This window comes from Echeneis naucrates, unplaced genomic scaffold (assembly GCF_900963305.1).
Source record: "Echeneis naucrates unplaced genomic scaffold, fEcheNa1.1, whole genome shotgun sequence".
In the NCBI taxonomy this organism is placed as follows: Eukaryota; Metazoa; Chordata; class Actinopteri; order Carangiformes; family Echeneidae; genus Echeneis; species Echeneis naucrates.
In genome coordinates, this window is record NW_021780168.1 from 1,280,761 (window position 1) to 1,296,467 (window position 15,707).

General features: G+C 41.7%; 1 protein-coding gene and 9 non-coding genes across 10 annotated transcripts in view; 5 read left to right on the forward strand and 5 right to left on the reverse strand.

Moving 5' to 3' along the window:
* The window catches only part of LOC115038392 (NACHT, LRR and PYD domains-containing protein 12-like), an 82,469-nt gene that overhangs the window by 15,648 nt on the left and 51,114 nt on the right, over window positions 1–15,707 (reverse strand). The window lies entirely within an intron of this gene.
* trnag-ucc (transfer RNA glycine (anticodon UCC)) lies at window positions 2,738–2,809 on the forward strand. The gene has a single exon. It is a non-coding gene; the product is annotated as a tRNA-Gly (tRNA).
* On the forward strand, window positions 4,539–4,610 carry trnaq-cug (transfer RNA glutamine (anticodon CUG)). The gene has a single exon. It is a non-coding gene; the product is annotated as a tRNA-Gln (tRNA).
* On the reverse strand, window positions 4,973–5,044 carry trnap-cgg (transfer RNA proline (anticodon CGG)). Its single transcript has one exon. It is a non-coding gene; the product is annotated as a tRNA-Pro (tRNA).
* Window positions 5,073–5,145, forward strand: trnar-ucg (transfer RNA arginine (anticodon UCG)). Its single transcript has one exon. It is a non-coding gene; the product is annotated as a tRNA-Arg (tRNA).
* trnan-guu (transfer RNA asparagine (anticodon GUU)) lies at window positions 12,589–12,662 on the forward strand. Its single transcript has one exon. It is a non-coding gene; the product is annotated as a tRNA-Asn (tRNA).
* On the forward strand, window positions 13,428–13,511 carry trnai-aau (transfer RNA isoleucine (anticodon AAU)). Its single transcript has one exon. It is a non-coding gene; the product is annotated as a tRNA-Ile (tRNA).
* On the reverse strand, window positions 14,103–14,176 carry trnat-agu (transfer RNA threonine (anticodon AGU)). The gene has a single exon. It is a non-coding gene; the product is annotated as a tRNA-Thr (tRNA).
* trnai-uau (transfer RNA isoleucine (anticodon UAU)) lies at window positions 14,935–15,028 on the reverse strand. Its single transcript has 2 exons — window positions 14,991–15,028; window positions 14,935–14,970 (listed from the first exon to the last, which is right to left on the reverse strand). It is a non-coding gene; the product is annotated as a tRNA-Ile (tRNA).
* trnaa-ugc (transfer RNA alanine (anticodon UGC)) lies at window positions 15,361–15,432 on the reverse strand. The gene has a single exon. It is a non-coding gene; the product is annotated as a tRNA-Ala (tRNA).

The following is a 15,707-nucleotide window of genomic DNA, read 5'->3' on the forward strand; positions in this document are numbered from 1 at the left end:
CTTGTTGCCGTATCTCCAAAGAGTCTTGTGTAGAAAAAACTGAAAGATCTGACAATGTTTTTGAAAGCAGATGCAGTACATCCAGATAACCTTTGAATTAAGCTTCAACGGGTATCAAACACATTTAGAGATCATTCACGATGGACCTAAAGTCAGACATTTTGGATAATTCTGCCGACAGACTAAAGTGACACCAACGAGGATGGGATTCGAACCCATGCAGCACCTTGGACCGCTTGGCCAAACTACCACCTTCACAGCAGTAATGACACCCATGTCACATTATGAGAAACCTGGATGCTGTGACCAAAGGTTTTGGAGGAGAGAATGGCAGAAAGATGTCTTTGAAGCCTTTTGGACACACAACCAGTCAGCGTGAAATGTCAGAGTGTTAGACAAGACTGAGTGACGAGTGACTAAGCAGGATAATGTGGAGCGGTAATTGAGGGATCAGAGTGTTGGAGAGCAGAACTCTTTCACTGTTTGGTTCTGAGGTGATCATTAATAATCAATGAATGATCAATAATCTTCTCAGCTGCTCTGAATGGTGACAGTGGGGCAGCCTTTGTGTTTACATCTGAATCACATGTGATTTTGGAAATTTTTCAAAGCAGGTTCAAAGGAAAGACTTTCATTCTGTGAGTACTGTGACATCATCAGATGACTTCATCAGGCGATGTATCAAAGGCAGCAGCTCTTCAGACTCACAAATCACAATAAGTTTTGTGTCTTATTTGCTCCATTTGGTGGAAGCTGTGAATCGCAGGATTCAGGGGGAAGTGATCTCACAGTAAACATTGGAACTAAACACAGGAAGTAAGCTACAGGAAAGTAGATCCCTCGAGCTGGTTCAAACCTGAACCTTCTACTGCTGGATGTGCTGCTGTGATGTGTGTTAGCAGAAACACATCACAGGCTTCAGTGGCACAATCGGCCAGCGGCGATATATGACACTAACCTGCAGAGTGATGCTGAGGTTGTGAGTTCAAGTCTCACCTGTAGCAGCTCATTGAGCTTTTGGAAGAAAGGTGGTATCTTCTTGCAAAAATTTCTTTTTTTATGGACATGAACATTCTTTTTTTATATACCCGAACATTCTTTCTTTTTTATGGACATGAATATTCTTGTTTTATATACCCAAACATTCTTTCTTTTTTATGGACATGAATATTCTTTCCTTTTAATGTACGCGAACATTCTTTCTTTTTTATGGACATCAACATTCTTGTTTTATATACGCGAACATTCTTTCTCTTTTATGTAAACAAACATTCTTTCTTTCTCATGGACATGAACATTCTTTTATGCACATGAACATTCTTCTTTTATATACCCGAACATTCTGTCTTTTTTTATGTACGCGAAGATTCTTTTTTATGGACATCAACATTCTTGTTTTATATACACAAACATTCTTTTTTATATGCCTGAACATTCTATCTTCTTTATGTACGTGAACATTCTTTTTTTCCTCATCTCATCTGAAGGGGGAGTCAGAACTCAGCAGGTTCCTGCAGTGGACTGCTCAATGTTGTGTTCAGGCAACAAGAGTTAAGGAAGTGTTCTCTGACTTGAACAGGTTCCTTTGAATCTGCTACAAGTGATTGGAAATGTCTTACTGAATGACAAATGTGGTTTGCCAGGTCATTAATGCCGCACATCTTTCTCCCCTCATGTATCGTTGGACATTCTCAACTTAAGATGTTCCATCTTAGGCCACTTTCCTGGTCCGTGTCACAGGACATCCTGCATTCAAACCCCACCAGTGCTTCGCTCTCAGTGGAGTTCCTGCACATCAATTAAACAAACTGAGGAAAAACATCAATTCCTGTATTAAAAACTTTACCTGCGCATGTGGAGAAGAGAAACTATATTTAGTGGTTGGTGCTGTGTTTAGCAGAAAGACATGTGGTGATTGACCTCTTTTTACAGAAGACAGACCTCAGGTAAGAACCCTGGCAGTCAGGGACTTGTGATTGTGACCTCTCGCACTCTAAGCAAGAATCATCCTAGACCAACGAGCCATTAGCAGCAAGACTTTAATGGCATTCAAAATGTTACACACCGCATTTATGAGATGCTTTGAGTTCAACATGTTCCCACCACATTTATCATTCACTAAGACAGTAATGTTTACGGTGGCGTCATAAACATAGAACATTTTTAACAAACATGTTTGTTTGTCCACCTGTTAGTCTGGATCATTTTGTTTGTTTATTTTTTTTTGTCTGTATCTGTCTGTGTTGCAATGGACAACAGATACACCCTTGACCCCCAGAATCCTCCCTGCAAAGAGGGGCGCATGGCTGTTGCAATGAAGTTTGACCACATTCTCACTGAAGCCAGGGTGAGTAATTATATCATACTTTACCTGAGTATACATGTGGGTGACAGGGAAAATGGCTTTGAATACAGGTCATTAATTAAACTTATCATGCACCTTAGGTCTCAGTCGGTACCCTCACAGATGCATCTACTGGCACCGATGTGCAATCAAAAGTCAGAGCTAAACTATTCTTTCCACTGACAGCGTTCTAATTCAGTATGTGAGCCTTTGATGGAAATTCAGTCCATAAAAATGGTTGTGCAGCCTGAGTTCAATTCCCAGTCAGGGAAAATGCCTTTCTTTACTGACCCCATGACATAAATATGTTATCATGCACCTGCAGGGTGTTCCAGGTAGGAGGTTCAATAACTCTGAGTCCTACAAAAGGGCTGTGATTTTGGCCATTCCCATGCAATGGTGGTATAGTGGTGAGCATAGCTGCCTTCCAAGCAGTTGACCCGGGTTCGATTCCCGGCCATTGCAGTTTACCTGTGTGTCTACAATTTAACTTTACCTCTGTTTTCCTTCCTGAGATCCCAAAATCAGGCCGATGTGCCAAAGTCCTCCAGCTACAGGCCTGTAACCCGTCCTCACCACAGCTGTTCATCTGTTACACCCTGTAGTTGTCTCGGGGAAAGGGAAGCTTATTGTCATATAGTGATGGGATGGCTCCATACTCCAGAACATCCCTGGGAACCCGGTCATACACCTTCTCCAAATCAAATCTTCCATGTGTCGACTAAAGTTTCCAGTGGATAAGACAAAGCACGTTCCTGGGTGGGCTCAAACCATCATCCTTTCAGTGAACAGCCGAACACATTGATAATTGTGTCACAGAGACAGGTGAGGGACAAATTATGTGATAATTCTGTTAACTGCTCTAATTTGTTGCCAGATTGGGCTTTTTTGATGAAATTGGGTTTCGCAAGATGGAAATTGGGCTGCTTTTGAATACATATGGGGCTTTTTGTTTAAATATTGTGAGCAATGTTACAGAACAAACTGGCCCCTGATGGTCAAAGCACATGTCCAAATAAAGAAATATCTGACTGATATGAGATCAAGCCAATGATGTTAGTGATCAGAGACAGCTTGACATGGCAGGTTTCAATCTTGGTGAAGTCCCTTTGAGGACAGAGGGAACATCAGCCTGTGTTGATGAATGTTGATGAAGTTGTAATTAAAATCAAGGGTTAGGACTGAAAACTCTAAAGCCTGTGGCTCCTGTGGTAGAAATGGACAGCAGTTGTTGGACTAAATATAACTTAGCTGTTACTGAATCATCTGTACAGGCTGAGTTAGATGTAGTGAACTTAAGTTTAACAGTTTAATGTGCAAAAGAGAAAAGACAATTGTAGAGTTCTTACCTGAGCTCTGGGAAGAAATCCCACCACTGCCAGTTTGTTTCTTATCAATGAAAACCAATCCACTAAGTCAGGCACTTTTCATCTCCCTGTGAACAAAAGTTACAGTGACAGATGATACCAACACCAGGTGGGCTGAAATGAGAAACATCACAGTCAGCCAGAGTTCGTGCGTGCGGTCCAAGGCGCTGGATTTAGGCTCCAGTCTCTTCAGAGGCGTGGGTTTGAATCCCACCACTGCCAAGCTTTGCACTCTGAGCTGACACTGTCCTATCAAAGTTATCATTAACTTTTCTGTTTCCTCACCAGAGACTGGCAGCTGGACACACGTGTCAGGATGGCTCAGTGGTCTGAGGTAACAGACTCAAGAAAGACTCAGCAGAAAGTTTCAATTCCAACCACATCTCACATCACAAGTCTGTGCTTCAGTTCAGGAAATGTTGATGGCAAATTTGTGAATTTAGCTGATCTCAAGAAACAAATAAAATATTTTGTCAAAATTCCAAACAGGACAACCCCAAAGAGAAACACTCATGCAGAAGGAATCAATAGTGTCTCTGACTGGTGTGATCTGAGTTAGGATGACATGGAGGAAGATGATCCCACAGTGCTGGAGGTCCTTCATGCCCCCAGCACATCCACACTGGCGTCCAGCCCTCTGCCTTCTACTTCCTCTTCTGTAGCTGCAGTTGATACTCAGTCTGAAGATGAAGAAATGGTAAATATCATTGTGTCCATTTGAGAACGCAGGAATATAAACATGAGTCTAACTCTTGACTCGGTTTCTTCAAGTCCTTCTTGAATGATCTCGAAATTTGTTTGTTTGTATAATGAGCCTATGCCTGCAGGCTTCCATGGTGTAATGGTTAGCACTCTGGACTCTGAATCCAGCGATCCGAGTTCAACTCTCGGTGGAACCTGAATCTTACCAGTGAAACACTAGAATTCCTATTTGTCCACTCTACAGCTTCCATGCGCTCTCCCAAGTGAGCTGTGCACGCTAGCATGTTAGCACAGCGGAATTAGCTCAATGGCAGGCTGCTGGCTTAGTATGTATTAGTATCCAATAAGTCTTGTCTTGTAAACAGTCTTGTCTTGCATTCAAACCCCAGCAGTGCTTTGCTCTCAGTGGAGTTCCTGCTCATCACTTCCTGTATTACAGCTTTTGCTTGCAGTTTCTGGACAAGACAAAGTGGTTGTTGCTGTGTTGAGCAGATGGAAATGTGGTGACCCGCTTTCACAGGAGACAAACTTTGGGAAGATATTGGCAATATAACACTAAGGGCTCGTCCGGGATTTGAACCCGGGACCTCTCACACCCGAAGCGAGAATCCTACCCCTAGACCAACAAACCATTAGCTGCAATGACTTAAAGGTCCAGTGACCACGTGGCCTAATGGACAAGGCGTCTGACTTCGGATCAGAAGACTGAGGGTTCGAGTCCCTTTGTGGTTGGGAAGTTGTGTGAAGGTGAACAGACTAAACTGTGTCCATTTTACAGAAATAAGTGAGGTTTTTCAGATCTCCTCCACAGAAGGTGGATCTGATCAGGTCATGGCCAACACTGACCTCTGCTGCTTGATGCTGCCTTCATCCTGATGAATGTTGAAGCAATGAAATATGACAAGAACAGACACTAAACTGACAACAGGACATTAAAATGGGCCACACTCAGACCCCACATGGCCCAAAGTACAAGGTGTTTGACTTTGGATCAGAAGACCGAGGTAAAGATTTATGTTCACAGAGATCACAGAGAGTCTCTTGAACGGCTCTTTAATATGAATGATGGGAACCAAGTCACAGCCCCCCTCGCCATTTTTCTATTCGTGCCTCTGTGCCAGCAAATAAAATTTTGTGAAGGATAACAAAATAAAGACACAAAAGGTGAACTGTGATGGCAGTAATCAAGGTGTGAACACAGTCCGGCAACTCTTCAGGGAAATACACAGAACAGTCTGTCTTTTCTGGACATGTTTGGTGTTTCTAACACAACACAGCTGCTTGTTAACTTTCTCCATAAATGCTTCTCTTTGGGGTTGTCCTGCTCAGAAATTCAGTAAAAAAAAAAGATGATTTGCTATTTTAAATAGATTTCTTGAGAGAAGCTCCAACAACACAACCTTAATCTCTAATCACTGCAGTTAACAGTCCTCTCATCATATGCTAACGGTCCTCATGAATTTAAGAGGATCATTGTCTGATCATTCTGTTCTTCAAACTGTTACCAAGACCACAGAAACTTCCTGCTGAAGGAGGACAACACATTTATTCAACAACCTGGAAAAAAGTTCAGAGTCACAATTAATTATCCAACGTGTTTGTTGACTTGATTCACTTGGATTCAGTAAATGCTGATTATTGGGGCAGCGTTAACTGACAAAGACAATAAAGAAGTAAACAATCAGTGTCTTCTAACTCAGATCACATCAGTCAGAGACACTATTGATTCCTTTCTGCATGAGTGTTCTCTTTGGGGTTGTCCTGTTTGCAATTTGGACAGAATGTTTTATTTATTTATATTTATTTTTTTAAATCAGCCAAAGTCATGAACTTGTCATAAACATTTCCCGAACATGATTCATGATGATTCATGAGTCACGCTGCTGTGTCCTGGTATGAAGCACAGTGGTTCTGTCAATGTGTCCTTTCTTTCTTCTTACCTTATGTTACCTTAACTGTTAAATTCAGTAATAGCTACTTTTTGTTTTTTTACTTTTTTATTTATTTCCACCGTTATCTACAGTCATGCTAATTCTCAACTGTACATATATTCTTACTGGCCTCTTTTGTAAATATATTCATACATTTTATTTTTTACTTCATCTTTTATCTTTCTTATTTTATAATTATATTTTGTACCACAGAGTTGTCTTTAAAGTTTGTTATACGTTGTGTATGATGGCAATAAAAACATTCTAATTCTAATTCTAATTCTTTGAGGTTGCTCTGGTGGAAATTTGACCCGTTTTTAATGATTTCTTGAGATCAGCTAAATCTATGAATTTGTCATCAACATTTCTGCAACTGAAGAACAGACTTGTGTTTTCAGAGCAGTAAGTGCTATTAGTTGGGGCAGAGTTTGTGATTTCAAATGTTTTTCATTCCGTCCAAGGATTAACCAGGACAGAGAGTTTATTTAACAATTTGGTGGAAAAAAGTTTTGGTTGGAATAAAAACAACAACAAAGACAGCCATTTTGAAAAGATTTGTTCAGATCAGCTGCAGCAACATTAATCACCAGAGTTAGCTGTCCTCTCATCATATGCTAACGGTCCTCATGAATTTAAGAGGATCGTTGTCTGTTCCTGATGGACTAAATGTGTTCTTCATTACAAACCATTACCAAGACCATTGAAACCGCCCGAACAAAGTAGACAGGGAGCTGTGGGAGTGGTTTCATTCAGGTATAAGATAAATTCAGGTAAAAGCCTGAACGGGAGTCCATTGGAACTGCAACACAACTGGGAAGTGGCTGCAAAGACTCTTTGGAGGAGATCATGTGAGGTAAAAATTGGAGCTCAATCTGACTTCTATTCTCTTTCCTCTCTTTTTCCCCTTTCAGGGTTAATTCACAAAAACAACATTAATTCTTGGAGCCATGTTTTCTTCAGATCTAACTCGGATCACTCCAATCAGAGACACTGATGAAGTCTTTGTGCATAAGTGCTTCTCTTTGGGGTTGTCCTGGATGGAATTAAAGTTTTGATATATTTCTTTAAAACAGCTAAGTTCGAGAATTTGTCATGAACATTTCCCGAACTGAAGCACCAACTTGTATTCTGAGAGCAGTAAGTGCTATTAGTTGGGGTAATGTTGGTGATTTCAAAAGCCAATCACAAGCAGATGAGGTTCTATCAATTTTTGGGTGGTGAGGGTTAAGAAAGTAGTTTGAAAGTCACAAATGTTACCTTAACTTGAGCACTGACTTGGCTGTTGAATTCAGTAAGTGCTACTTGTTGGAGCAGTGCTGACTGACAAAGACATCTTAGAATGCATCACTGATCATTTCAATTAGAAAGACTGATGACGTCCTTTTGTACAAGTGCTTCTCTTTGGGGTTGTCCTGGATGGAATTAAAACCAGTTTTGATAAATGTCTTACCACCACAGTTAGCTGCCGTCTCACCATATGCTAAAGGACCTCATGAATTTAAGAGGATCGTTGTCTGTTCCTGATATGAACAATTACCAAGACCACTGAAACCGTCTCAACAAAGCAGACAGGTGGGGGTGGTTTCATTCAGACACAACAGGGAAGTGGCTGCAAGACTCTTTGGGGGAGATCATGTGTGAGCTATTTAACCCGGATCACTCCAATCAGAGACACTGATGAAGTATTTGTGCATAAGTGCTTCTCTTTGGGGTTGTCCTGCTTGGAATTTGGACAAAAATGATGAGCAATGCCATTCCTTCTTCATCAATCACCACATGATATGGGGGGTGGGGGTGAAGAAAGTAATTTGAAAGTCACAAATGATACCTTAACTTGAGCACTGACTTGACTGTTGAATTCAGTAAGCTACTTGTTGGGGCAGTGCTGACTGACAAAAACAACCACATCTTCTTAGAATACAATACTGATCATTTCAATTAGAAACACTGATGCCTTTTGTATCAGTGCTTCTCTTTGGGGTTGTCCTGGATGGAATAAAAAAAAAAAACAACAGTTTTCTTCAGATCAGCTGAATGAGTCATCAATATTTCCCGAACTGAAGCACCAACTTGTATTCTGAAAGCAGTAAGTGCTATTAGTTGGGTTAATGTTGGTGATTTCAGAAGTCAATCACAAGGACAGCAGGTTCTATCAATTTTGGGATGGTGGGAGTTAAGAAAGTAATCTAAAAGTCACAAATGTTACCTTAACTTGAGCACTAACTTCACTGTTGATTTCAGTAAGTGCTACTTGTTGGAGCAGTGCTGACTGACAAACACAACGGGAGGTTTGGGAGCAATTTCAAAATTTAACTCTGATCATTTCAATCAGAGACATTGATGACAACATCTTCTCAACCAGGGTTGTCCTGGTTGGAATATTGAGGAAAAAGTAGTTAGCAGGATTAGTTGTGTAATGTATTAATTTGTCATCAGCATTTCCCCAACTGAAGCACAGACTTGTGTTCTGAGAGCAGTAAGTGCTATTATTTGGGGTAGTGTTGGTGATTTCAGAAGTTTTCCTTCCTTTACCCATTTCCCATTAGACCCTTCTTAGAATCTAACTCAGACCACCTCAATCAGAAACACTGCTGAATTATTTGTGCACAAGTGCTTCTCTTTGGGGTTGTCCTGGTTAGAATTTCAACAAAATGATCAAGATTCTCATTTTGAACAGATTTCTCCTGATCAATTGAAACAACACTACCCTAATCACTAATCACCAGAGTTAGGTCAGAATTAAAGCTTAATGTGACTTAGCCAATTCAATGAGAGACATTGATGACTATTTTCTGCATGGATGTTTCTATTTTCTATGCTTTTTCCCCTTTCGGTCTTGGAGCCATGTTTTCTTCAGCTCTAACTTGGAACTCTCCAATGAGACACACTGATGAATTTTTGTGAATAAGTGCTTCTGGATTCCTCTGGATGGAATTTGGACAAAAGTTATAACCAGTTTCAGTAGATTTCTTGAGATCATGAATTTGTCATCGACAATTCCCAAACTGAAAGGCAGACTTGTGTTCTGGGAGCAGTGAGTGCAGTTTGTTGGGGTAATTTTGATGATTTCAAAAGTCAATCAAAGAGAGCTGAAGACTGACAAGGAAGGAATTCAAACCCATATGTGCAGAGCACAACGGATTAGCATTCCATCACCTTCACCACTTGGGCACCTCGTGATGTTTTCTGGCTGTTGTAAAGTGAAAATGCCATCTGAGCACAGTCTGCTCTCAGCAGTGGTGGATAACTGGTAGAAAATGAGGGAGTGAGTGGTTCAAACTAATTTGTTCAGTTAAGTGAGTCATTCATGGATTGTGTATCTTTGAAAGATAACAGAGACCTGTTTAGATGTAGGACATCCAGAGACATAGCTGGGTGTGGTTGAACCACCATCCTTTCAGTTAAGAGCCAAACACATTTTCACGATAATCTCATGTAACCAGATTACAACATCAGTTTGTGACCACTAAAGTTGTGTAGTTATTGTACACACTAGGCTGCAGCCTCTCTGTGTCAAACTTTATTTTGGGTTCATGTTTTTGTTCATTGTTCATGATGATGATAATCATTATTTTCACACTTTGGTTCCATTTTTTCTTCCTGTCTCAGTCTGATGTTCTTTTGATTTAGGCTCCATGAGTGTGACTGAGTGTTTTTGTTCCCATTTGTGTTTCCTTCCTCTACAATAGTGTAATGGTTAGCACCCCGAATGTATTTGAACCCGGGACCTTTCGCACCCTAAGCGAGAATTCAGAGATAATTTTGGTTGACAGGACTGTTGAAGCAGGTAATCATCTGAATCAAGGAGACTAGACCAGAGACCTTCCATCCTTGTTTCTACACACATAGATTGCTGAAAGTGAAACTGCTTCCGCACAACAATAAGCTTGTGGGTTCAGTTCCCGGCCTGGAGCTGCATGTAGGGTGGAGCCAGGTGATCAGAATGAGGATGCAACTTTAAGGAGGAGATTGGAGTTGTTCTTTGGGTATTCAGACAGGAAGTGTTATTTCTCCTAACATGTAGCGTGATTCTTGTGCTGGACGTCAGGAGTGAAGGCAGGAACTCCAACAGTCCATCCAATATGACCAGGACTGTGGCAGCAAAATGAAGAAGCATGAAAGAAGCACGTGTTGTGACTACAACAGACCGTTGTTGGCAGGATTGTAAACTGCGTGGGGAAACCCCAATGGATTTCAAGTCCATCGCCTTAACCACTCAGCCACAACAACCACACAGTCCAATGCCAGCATTACTCAGCATTTTCCAGCCTAGATAGTTTCCTCCTCAAAGGAAACAGCACCTTCTTGTTGTGAGGAAGCACAGCTTCCAACTCTTTTTGAGGGAATTATACTGGAGATGACAAACCTGGAGGGGAAGCGTGTGTTTGGGGACATCTGGAGAGAATTGGACCTGGTAGACCTCCAAGCCTACCTGGGAGGTAATACAGACAAACCAGGTTCAGTCCAAATAGTTCCAGTTTTGTTGTTGCTTCTGTTGGCAGAACTCGGTACTCGGAACTCGGTATCTGGCAGGACCATGGTTGTCTTTGGAGCTTCATTCAGAGTGCACTCTACTGTGGAGGTCATGACAAAAAAGTGGGAGGAGTCTTTGATCTCTTTGATGTCGTTAGAACCTTTGTGACATCACAGAATCAGCATCTCCTTTGATGGTTACTGATGGAACAGGAAAAGGAGATGCTCTTTTCTCTTTTTCCCCTTTCAGTGTTAATTTACAAAAACAACAATAAGTCTTGGAGCCATGTTTTCTTCAGATCTAACTCGGATCACTCCAATCAAAGACACTGATGAAGTCTTTGTGCATAAGTGCTTCTCTTTGGGGTTGTCCTGGTTGGAATTTGGACAAAAAACATGAGGAATGTCATTCCTTCTTTTCTTCAATCACCAGGACAGCAGGTATTATCAGTGATATGGGGGGTGAAGGTTGAGGAAGTAATTTGAAAGTCACAAATGTTACCTTAACTTGAGCACTAACTTGACTGTTGCATTCAGTAAGTGCTACTTGTTGGGGCAGTGCTGACTGACAAAGACAACAACATCTTCTACAATCATTTCAATTATGAAACACAGACGACTTCCTTTTGTACAAGTGAGTACAAGGGAGACACACAGAGACTGAACAGGCTGATCAGGAGAACAGGCTCTGTGGTCGGCCTGACTCTGACGGTTGTTTGCTTTCATGGACCAAGTTTCCCAGGTGGGGAGCTACAGAGCATGTTGGAGAATCTCTGTAATCTGCACAGCCTTAAAATATGACACAGCTGAGTGCTGTTGTTCGGACTCATCTAGCAGAGAAAACTTTTTTTATGGCACAATCTAGCACAAAGGAACTGTACCACTTCAGGTCCATTCAGAGAACATGGCGGGCTGGGTGACACCATCACCAGAAATTAAAATGTGTAATATCTATAAAACCGTAGGAGTACAAATGAACGGTACCATTTCGGGTCCATTTTGAAGAAGAAACATTTTTTCTAACCCTAAAACAATCACCATGGTCATGGTCTAGGGATATGATTCTCACTTTGGGTGCGAGAGGTCCTGGGTTCAAATCCCCGACGAGCCCTGCATCTGATGTGTCTACTAGTTTGTTTGCACGACTTTGGTAGCTGTGACAGTATCTCCAGGAGTAAAATTATTAAATTGCGTCGTCTTTTTAATTGTCAATCTCTATATTATATCAGAGGCCCTTTATAGTGCATATACGTATTTTTATTTGCCACCATGACATCAAAGACCCATTTTTTCTCATGGCCTCCACCACAGAGTGCACATTCACCTCACTTTGGTCTGTCCATGTTGCAGCCTGCTGTTCTTGGTAGAATTATCATAAACGTCAGACTTTAGATCCATCTTGAACATTCTCGAAATATCCTTGAAACCTGTTTAAGGTTAATTCAAAGGTTATCTGGATGGACTGTATCCGCTTTCAAAGCTGTTGTCAGATCTTTCTGTTTTTTCTACACAACTCCAATACCAGTTAGTCAGCAAAATATGATGAGCCAAGTCCACTGTGGCAAATAACAATTAATAACAATAACATTAATGTCCTGAATGTGCTGTGTGTAAATAAAGATTGAAACCCGTCATGTCAAGCCGTCTCTTATCACTAAGATCATTGGCTGGAATCAGAAAAACAGCTGACAGTTTGAGATTCAAACCAACAACCTTCTTATTGTGGGACCAGTTCCTGTTACAGCCTGCTGTAACAGGAACTGGTCCACGTGTCTCTGTGGCGCAATCGGTCAGCGCATTCGGCTGTTAACTGAAAGGATGGTGGTTCGAGCCCACCCAGGGACGATCTTTGTTTAATTCACTGGTATTATAGTTCTCACATGGAAGACCAGAGGATTTTTGAGTTGATGCTCAGTTATCTCCATCTAGTGGACAGATGGTAGAAGTTGATTCCTGAAAAGAGGAAGTGACTTTTCCTCAGATCAAACTGTTGAAGGAGAACGAGCAGCTTCTTCCTCACTGACTCACTCAACCTCTGTCTCCTGGGTTTGGATTTAGGTCTGGGTCTGGGTCTAAGACCAGGTGGGCCTGCTCAGAGTCTCTGTGTTGGATGTGAGCTGCTGAAATCTCTGAACACCATGACACAGATAATATCAGTCTGGAATGAATGTTTCACTGATGCAGATTTTTACAGAACAACATCAACAACTAATAACTCCACAATGAGACTGTGTGACATCACTGGAGATCAAAGGCATTTCCCGGCTTTCATTGATCTCCCACATGACACAGATGCATTCACACTCTCTCACGTTCCCTTCAAATGGATGAGCACAGACACACAGAAATCACTCTGGACTGATGATGTCACAATACTCACAGAATGAAACTCCTCCTTTGAAGCTGTTTTGGAGAATTTCCAAAATCACATGTGATTCATATGAAAACACAAAGGCTGCCCCACTGTCACCATTCAGAACAGCTGAGAGGCTTATTGATACAAATACATGCTAAGCCAGCAGCCGATGCTAGCGTGCTGAATTTTCCAAAAAGTTCAAGCTGCTATTTATTCTGTATACTTTTATAATAAGCCTTAGAAGCACCCAAGCAGGCCGGTTAGCTCAGCTGGTTAGAGCGTGGTGCTAATAACGCCATGCATAAATAAGGTCATGGGTTCAATCCCCATGCTGGCCAGCTGCAGAGTCCTTGAAGTAGTTTAGGAGTTTGTAACAGAAGCCTTTTCACTGACAACACCACAGTCACAAGTTGAACCCATGTAGCAGCCACCTGGGTGAAAACAGCAGCTGGTGTTTGCTGATGATGACTCAGGGCGTTTCTTTAAATGCTAAGGTTAAGGTAACAATTGTGCCTTTCAAACTAATTCAGATGTTCTTAACCCCCACACCCTAAAAACTGATAAAAATTGTGATTGTGATTGACTTGTCTTATCCACTGGAATTATAGTGGACATGTGGAACACCAAGATTTGATCTGGAGAAGGTGTATGAGCGGGTTCACAGGGATGTTCTGGAGTATGGAGTATGGAACCATCCCATCATTATATGACAATCAACTTCCCTTTCCCCAAGACAACTACAAGGTGTAACAGATGTACAGCTGTGGTGAGGACGGGTTACAGGTCTGTAGCTGGAGGACTTTGGCACCATCGACTGCAGGATGTTCCAAAGGGAGACATGAAGACTCTGAGTTACCTGATTGGTCAGAGAGTTTTAATGGAACTCCTGCAGAAGAAGTTACATGGGTTTATCTCAACAACCTTAAAACAGGTGCTGCTGGGATTTGAACCCAGGATCTCCTGTTTACTAGACAGGCGCTTTGACCAACTAAGCCACAGCACCACTCTGATGTACAGAAATGTACAGAGGATCTTAAAATATTCCAACATAAGTAGCTGACCATCATGACTCTTACAAGACAGGTGCTTTGACCAGCTAAGCCACAGCAGCACTGCAACATTCATCTATATACAGAGGATCTGGTAATGGAAGTGTAATGTGTATACAGTTGAGGTTGATGGTAAAGTGGTTTGTGAACCTGTTTGACTGCAGATGCGCATTTTCATTTGGACCCCAGGAAGAGTAGCTGCTGCCTCAGTGACAGCTAACAGGGATCCTAACAAGCGATAAACAATAAACAGACATTTCCAATCATCATCAAACTGGATTTTTTTTTAAATGGCTTATGGTCTACAGATGTCTCCCATGACACTGGAGCCTGACAGCTAAATCAATTATCTGTCTGATGAAACCTTTTGGATGAGATGAGGACATTGATAATGCTGCCTGTCCTCACTAGCTCCTCCTCTGTGGTGACCCCCAAACAGGACACAACCTCAGTATCATGACAAGTCATGCTGCTGAACAATTAATGCTACAAGGATTCATTTCAGCGTCACTTTAACAGATTGGATTCATACATTTATGAGACACACAGTCAGGTCATGTCCTCTTTCTGTAGATCAAATTGTTGCAGAGTCAGAATGAATAGTCAATGGTGGAGGTCATGCGAAAAAGTGGGAGGAGTCTTTGATGTCATGACAGAATCTTATTTTTTTTTCTCAACAAGATACCAACTTTCTTCCAAAGGCTCAATCAGCTGCTCCAGGTGAGGCTTGAACTCACAACCTCGGCATCACTCTGCAGGTTACTGTCATATAAGTACCGCACGCTAACCGATTGCACCACTGGAGCCTGTGACGTATCGCTCCTGACACATTCTGTGAAACAAACTCTTCCACCAGAAATGGCTCAGTTGGGAGAACGTTGGACTGAAAATCTAAAGGTCCCTGTAAACAGCCCTTTTTATGTGAACACGCACAGAGCCTGCTGAGGAAAGCCTGGGTCGACAAACCAAGTTGATAACGTCGTGATACTCGTTATCTCTGGTTGGAGCTTTCAACTTTGTCAAGCTAGCTCACCCAAACAAAGCCCGGCTCTGTTGAACTTCCTTCATAAGATACCCCTCTGCTGTCATCGTAAAAATCTAAGTTTTAGACAAGATAAGTACTTCCTGTGTTTCATGCTGGAGATGCCGGGGATTGAACCCGGGGCCTCATACATGCAAAGCATGCGCTCTCCCACTGAGCTACATCCCCTGCGTGGTGTGGTAGCTTTAGCAGTTTTTTTCCCAGACTATAGGAAGAAGCGGAGACAGCGATACAGAAGAAACAGGTCGCCATCCTACAGAAGATCACCAAACTGCTCGTACAACCACAGGATGATTCCATGCAGACACCTCGAGAGATTCCTTGACAGGCTGTATGCACTGGCATATGAGGATATGATGTTTTAATGTGGTTTGAGTTAAAAAAAATAAAATAAAGGGTGACATGGAACAAAAAGGTAATGACGACTGCAGGAGTTTTTCAGA